General features: G+C 46.2%; 1 non-coding gene across 1 annotated transcript; it reads right to left on the reverse strand.

Moving 5' to 3' along the window:
- Positions 1 to 5,801: 5,801 nt before the first annotated feature.
- TRNAI-GAU (transfer RNA isoleucine (anticodon GAU)) lies at positions 5,802 to 5,877 on the reverse strand. Its single transcript has one exon. It is a non-coding gene; the product is annotated as a tRNA-Ile (tRNA).
- Between the last annotated feature and the right edge of the window lie 207 nt (positions 5,878 to 6,084).

The following is a 6,084-nucleotide window of genomic DNA, read 5'->3' on the forward strand; positions in this document are numbered from 1 at the left end:
CCAAGCACTGTGAAGTGAGTAACACTCCTGCCTTCCCGAGTTTTCTGCTGTCAGGTAGACAGCACACATATAATCTGTTGGAGAAGTATGTATGAAGTATGATGGGATGGTGGCTGGAATTCAGAGCATTTATTATGCCAGATTATTCACAGAGGAGGTGACTTATTGAAAGGCGAGTAAGTGCCTGACAAGTGCAGAGGGACTTATGAGCATAGCACACCTGCAAAGGGAACAGCAGGAACCAACATGTGGAAGTCTATTCCAGAAATAGCATGCAGTTCAGTATGGTTGGAAGACACTATGTAGAGAGGAAACTGCACACGTAACTCAGTGTTGAACCACGTTGAAATGTACATGGCCTTCTGGGGCTGAACCTCATTGTGTGTGATCAGTGGGATGCCTAGAGGGCTTACTCAAAGCAGGGAAATGGCTGAAGACTTAGGGTTTACACGGTTATGAAAGCGTGAAGGAAGGTACCGGGAGCAAAGATCAGTCAGTTCTGTAAGTGACGAAGAGCCGGTCCTGGGCTGTGACCCTTGGGATGGGAAAGATGGCCTGGATAGGTGTACACACCTGGATAGGTGTGAGACCCAGAGCTGAATGAAGTCAGTGGTGAGAAGATGATTTTAAAGAGGAAGAAGTCATGTGTGTGCTCTTTCTGATGGTGAGGAATGAGGGGAGCCTGAATATTTATCAATGCCTTTAACTAAGAAAGTGAGGACAGGAGAAGGAGAGAGAAAGATGATTCCATTTTCAATACACTGAAGCTGGTTAGAACGTAAGTACTTGCATAGAACTTGACTCAGGAGAAAGGTCTGGAACAAAAATGAAACATAGATGCACACACGTGTTATATAGTATTTAAACATTTGAACACAGGGAAGGAAGAACGTTAAAATAGCAGGGAAGTGGCCTGATCTGTGGTGGTGCAGTGGATAAAGTGTCGACCTGGAATGCTGAGGTCGCCGGTTTGAAACCCTGGGCTTGCCTGGTCAGGGCACATATGGGAGTTGATGCTTCCTGCTCCTCCACCTCCCTCCCTCCCTCTCTCTCTCTCTCTCTCTCTCTGTGTGTGTGTGTGTGTGTGTGTGTCTCTCTCTCTCCTCCCTCTCTAAAAATGAATAAAAAAATAGCAGTGAAGTATTTAACATTGGAAGATTGAGCAGAGGAGAAACTCAAAAATGTATTGTGGGAGCACCCCAAGAGGAGTAGGCTTCCAGTCCTGTCAAATGTAGTGGTTAAGGAGGGTGGATTGAAGGGGAGCTTTGGAACTTGACAGTTGAATCACTGCTCATCTTTGCAAGAACATTTTCTGTAGGAACAAAAGGGGGACCCAGATGAGATTGTAATTAGGTAAGTGAGTAGCAAGTGAGGAAGTACTGGTTTTTCTCAGTAAATTTAGAGATAGAAAAGGAGTGGGAGATTTACAGAGACAGGAGGGTAAGATCATTTTCTTGGGCTGAGGTAAGAAACAGGAGTAAGTCTGTAGGCTAAGGAGAGAGTACAAAGGATATGTTAAAGGTATGCAGGAACAGATAAGGAATGGAATAAGAACCTGGCAGGAGTGGGCTGCGTGAAGGACTTGGGAAAGTAATCTTGGAAAGGGGGGAGAGGGACTTTTGGAATCATTAAAAATTCACAAAACCCAGACATTTATAGTAGGAAATGAAGCACCTAGGGTTTCTGAGTTCTGAAATAATTCTGAAGTGTCAATTTATATCCTGAAAACTACAGCTTCTAACTGAAACATTACACTTCTGTAATAATTAATGTTCTTGAAAATACTTGTCAACCATTCCAATGGCAGATTTGGGAAAGAGCGGAGTCAGTGTGATGCATTTATTACATTCAGCACCACGGATAACCCTTGTGTGAAGATAAATTTTAATCTTCAAGCTATCCATTTGGGCATCACTAGCTTCAGCATCGTGAATAAATCTGAAATAGAAGATCCATACTTATTTCAACCATTTCTGAATGTTTATTTTCATATCATCTGTGCTTTTATAAATGCTGTAATGTTCTTGCCCCCCAAGAAATTATATTTTGGAGGATGTAATTCAGGGTTAGAATAGCATGAAAAAAACTCAGTATCACTGATTTCTTTAAGATTTTTTATTATTTAAGAGAAAGAGAAAGGCAGTGGGAGAGGAGCAGGAAGCATCAATATGTGGTTGTTGCTTTTTGTATGTGCCTTGACCAGGCAAGCCCAGGGTTTTGAACCAGCAACCTCAGCATTCCAGGTTGATGCTTGATCCACTGTGCCACCACAGGTCAAGCAGTATCACTGATCTTTTTTTTTTTTTTTTCAATTAAGTGAGAGACGGGAGACAGACAGACTTCTGCATGCACCTCAAGCAAGATCCACCCAGTAAGCCCCCTACAGAGCGATGCTTTGCCCATCTGGGGCCACTGCTCCATTGCTCAGCAACTGAGCTATTTTTAGCAAGGCCGTGGAGCCATCCTCAGCACCTGGGGCCAACTTGCTCCAACCATTCAAGCTATGGCTGCAAGAGGAGAGAGAATGAGAAGGGGTAGGGTGCAGAAGCAGATGATCGCCTCTCCTGTGTGCCCTGAACAGGAATCGAACCTGGGAGTTCCACTACTGGGCTGATGCCCTACCTCTGAGCCAACTGGCCAGGGCCAGTATCACAGATTACTTAAACATTGCTGTGTTAGCCATATAATTTAATCACTGTTTTGGGTGAGGAGTGAGGAGCAAGGGAGTAAGAAATAAGGAAAAGTTGAAGGAGAGCATAGCATGAGCGAGACATTGACTTTTGAACTCTCTCATATTCTTTAATCCTCATAACAATCCACTTGAGGTCATTGCTTTTTTGGTTTTACTGAGGAGAAAATCTAAGTTCAGTAAATGAACCAGGCAGGTGTCTGCCCACGTTCTTTCTCATCGAACAGCTTCTGAACCTGTGGGGTGTTAGTTGTTAGGTGGCCCTCCCCTCTGACGGAGCTGTCCTTCACTGAAAGCACATGCCCTGGTGGCTGGTTCAACTTTTCATATTTTGGTGGATGTGACTTGTTTTTTCCAGTGGGAAATAAATTACAAATTAATACAGGAACACAATCCTAAAGGAGTTTCCAATATCAGCTTAATGCAGTGTTTTCCAAGCATTTGTTTAACATTTGTGATTTTTGCCATTTACTTGTCAGGATGGATACGAGTGTTAAAAATTATTCAGGACTGACCTGTGGTGGCGCAGTGGATAAAGCATCAACCTGGAAATGCTGAGGTCGCTGGTTCGAAACCCTGGGCTTCCCTGGTCAAGGCACATATGGAAGTTGATGCTTCCAGCTCCTCCCCCCTTCTCTCTCTCTCTCTCTCCTCTCTCTCCCTCTCTGTCTCTCTCTCTCTCCTCTCTAAAAATGAATAAATAAATAAAATAAAAATTATTCAGGAGTAGGCCCTGGCCAGTTGGCTCAGTGGTAGAGCGGCCTGGCGTGCAGGAGTCCCGGGTTCGATTCCCGGCCAGGGCACACAGGAGAAGCGCCCATCTGCTTCTCCACCCCTCCCCCTCTCCTTCCTCTCTGTCTCTCTCTTCCCCTCCCGCAGCCGAGGCTCCATTGGAGCAAAGTTAGCCCGGGCGCCGATGATGGCTCCATGGCCTCTGCCTCAGGTGCTAAAATGGCTCTGATTGCAGCAGAGCATTGCCCCCTGGTGGGCATGCTGGATGGATCCCATTCAGGCGCATGTGGGAGTCTGTCTGACTGCCTCCCCGTTTCCAACTTCGGAAAAATTAAAAAATAAATAAATAAAATTATTCAGGGTAAGAATAAGGGATCTTCAGTTCACAAAAGCCTTTTGTTCCATGCATTCTTTTAACCTGCAAACATTCACTGTGTAGGCTGCGTGCCAGGAATTCCTCCGGGACATCAGATTAATAGCTGTTCAGTGCACTCTGGTGTACTCTGACCCTGTTGCACATGGAATCCGTTAAAAAGTTGATCAGAGTCATTGAGAGGTCTGGAGAGCCTCTCTCCAAGCTGGTGGGAACTGCTGAACACCAGATACTGCAGTTCCCACTTTTCCAGGAGCTTGCTCAGCAGCTAGCACTAATGCTGCTACTGTCCTAGGAGCTCGCTGTTCTGCCCAGAGGAGAGGAGAAGAGTGAGTGTCCCAACCTTCTCTTCCTGTGTTTACATTTCTTGAGCGCAAATCCTCTAAGGCGGTGCCGACTGGAGGATTGCTTGCGGCCTACCTACAGGAGAGGGTGGGAAAGTGAGGGGTTTCGACAATCACTCCTTCCTGCCACTTCAACTAGAATTCATAAACTGGTTGATTCTTCCAACATAGAAAGTGTAGGTATCGTGAAGAGGAAAGAAGTGTCTGTGACTGAACAAAACAGAACTTTTTATCTAGCAGGAAAAGTAAACAGTTGCACAAAGTATTATGATAGTATCCAAAAGAAGTAAAGAAAACTGGGAGAGCCTTTCACATGGGGGACATGAATGTAGGGGATCAAAGGAGGTGGCCTTAAACCCAGCCCAGACAGCTGAGGAGCAGGCTTATGGGGGGGGGGGGGATATTTGAGCATTCAAGGTAGAGGAGCAGCATCTGCTCCTAAGGTAAAAAAGAAAAATTTGCGAGTACCTGAAAGCTGATCCAAGAGACGAGACATAGCTGGGAGGAATTGAGTGGGCAGACAGCAAACGGTAGATGCAGCCTTGGAGGCTGTGCTAAGGATTATGGACTTCATTCCAGGAGTTTGAGGACATCACTGAAGAATTTTAAATAGAGGAACAACAAGCATAGATTTGCATTATTAAAAGACCACTCTTAAACTCAGCATGAACTTGAGAAGGACAAGAACAAGTGAGGGATGACCAGTTAAGTTTGTGGTTGTGGATGTTGGGAAAGAGGGACTTGAGGACTATCCAGGAAGTAAAATCATTAGGGGGCTGAGTGAATGAGGATATGTCACCCAACCGTGAAAAGGGTTACTCCTAGATAGTTACAGGATGATGGCTCCATTTCCTGACAGCTGTCTCGTGGTCCAGAATGACACTGAGGGTGTGTCAGCTAACCAGGTGGAAGTCAGACAAGGTCATTGGATAGATGCGTCTGGAACTCAGGAAAGAGCTGGGCTCCAGACCCAGATGTACTTGATCAGCAAGAGGATGGCAGAGGAAGCTGGAATGGAGGATGTTGTATAGAGGGAGAGGGTGGAAGAGAAGAAGGAAGGTCTCAGAAGAACCCTGGCAAACCAGAACTTTGAAAGATTTGGACAGAGGAGAAGCTAGAAGGAGGATGGAAGGAAGAGCCAGAGAGAGGAGAGCCAAGCGTGGGAGCATTCTAGAGCAGGGTCAGCAAACTGCGGCTTGCGAGCCACATGCAGCTCTTTGGCCCCCTGAGTGTGACTCAAAGGCCAGCTTAGGAGTGCCCTAATTAAGTTAATAACAATGTACCTACCTATATAGTTTAAGTTTAAAAAATTTGGCTCTCAACAGAAATTTCTTTTTTTGTTTTTGTTTTTTTTTTTTGTATTTTTCTGAAGCTGGAAATGGGGATAGACAGTCAGACGACTCCCGCATGCGCCCGACCGAGATTCACCCGGCACGCCCACCAGGGGGCGTCTCTCTGCCCACCAGGGGGTGATGCTCTGCCCCTCCAGGACGTTGCTCTGTTGCGACCAGAGCCACTCCAGCGCCTGGGGCAGAGGCCAAGGAGCCATCCCCAGCACCCGGGCCATCTTTGCTCCAATGGAGTCTCAGCTGCAGGAGGGGAAGAGAGAGAGAGAGGAAGGAGAGGGGGAGGGGTGGAGAAGCAGATGGGCGCTTCTCCTGTGTGCCCTGGCCGGGAATCGAACCCAGGACTTCTGCACATCAGGCCAACGCTCTACCACTGAGCCAACCGGCCAGGGTCTGTATTTGGAGTTTTTAATTTTATTTTTAATGGGGCGACATCAATAAATCAGGATACATATATTCAAAGATAACATGTCCAGGTTATCTTGTCGTTCAATTATGTTGTATACCCATTACCCAAAGTCAGATTGTCCTCTGTCACCTTCTATCTAGTTTTCTTTGTGCCCCTCCCCCTCCCCCTTTCCCTCTTCCTCTCCCCGCTCC

Source organism: Saccopteryx leptura, chromosome 1, assembly GCF_036850995.1.
Source record: "Saccopteryx leptura isolate mSacLep1 chromosome 1, mSacLep1_pri_phased_curated, whole genome shotgun sequence".
Taxonomy (NCBI): domain Eukaryota; kingdom Metazoa; phylum Chordata; class Mammalia; order Chiroptera; family Emballonuridae; genus Saccopteryx; species Saccopteryx leptura.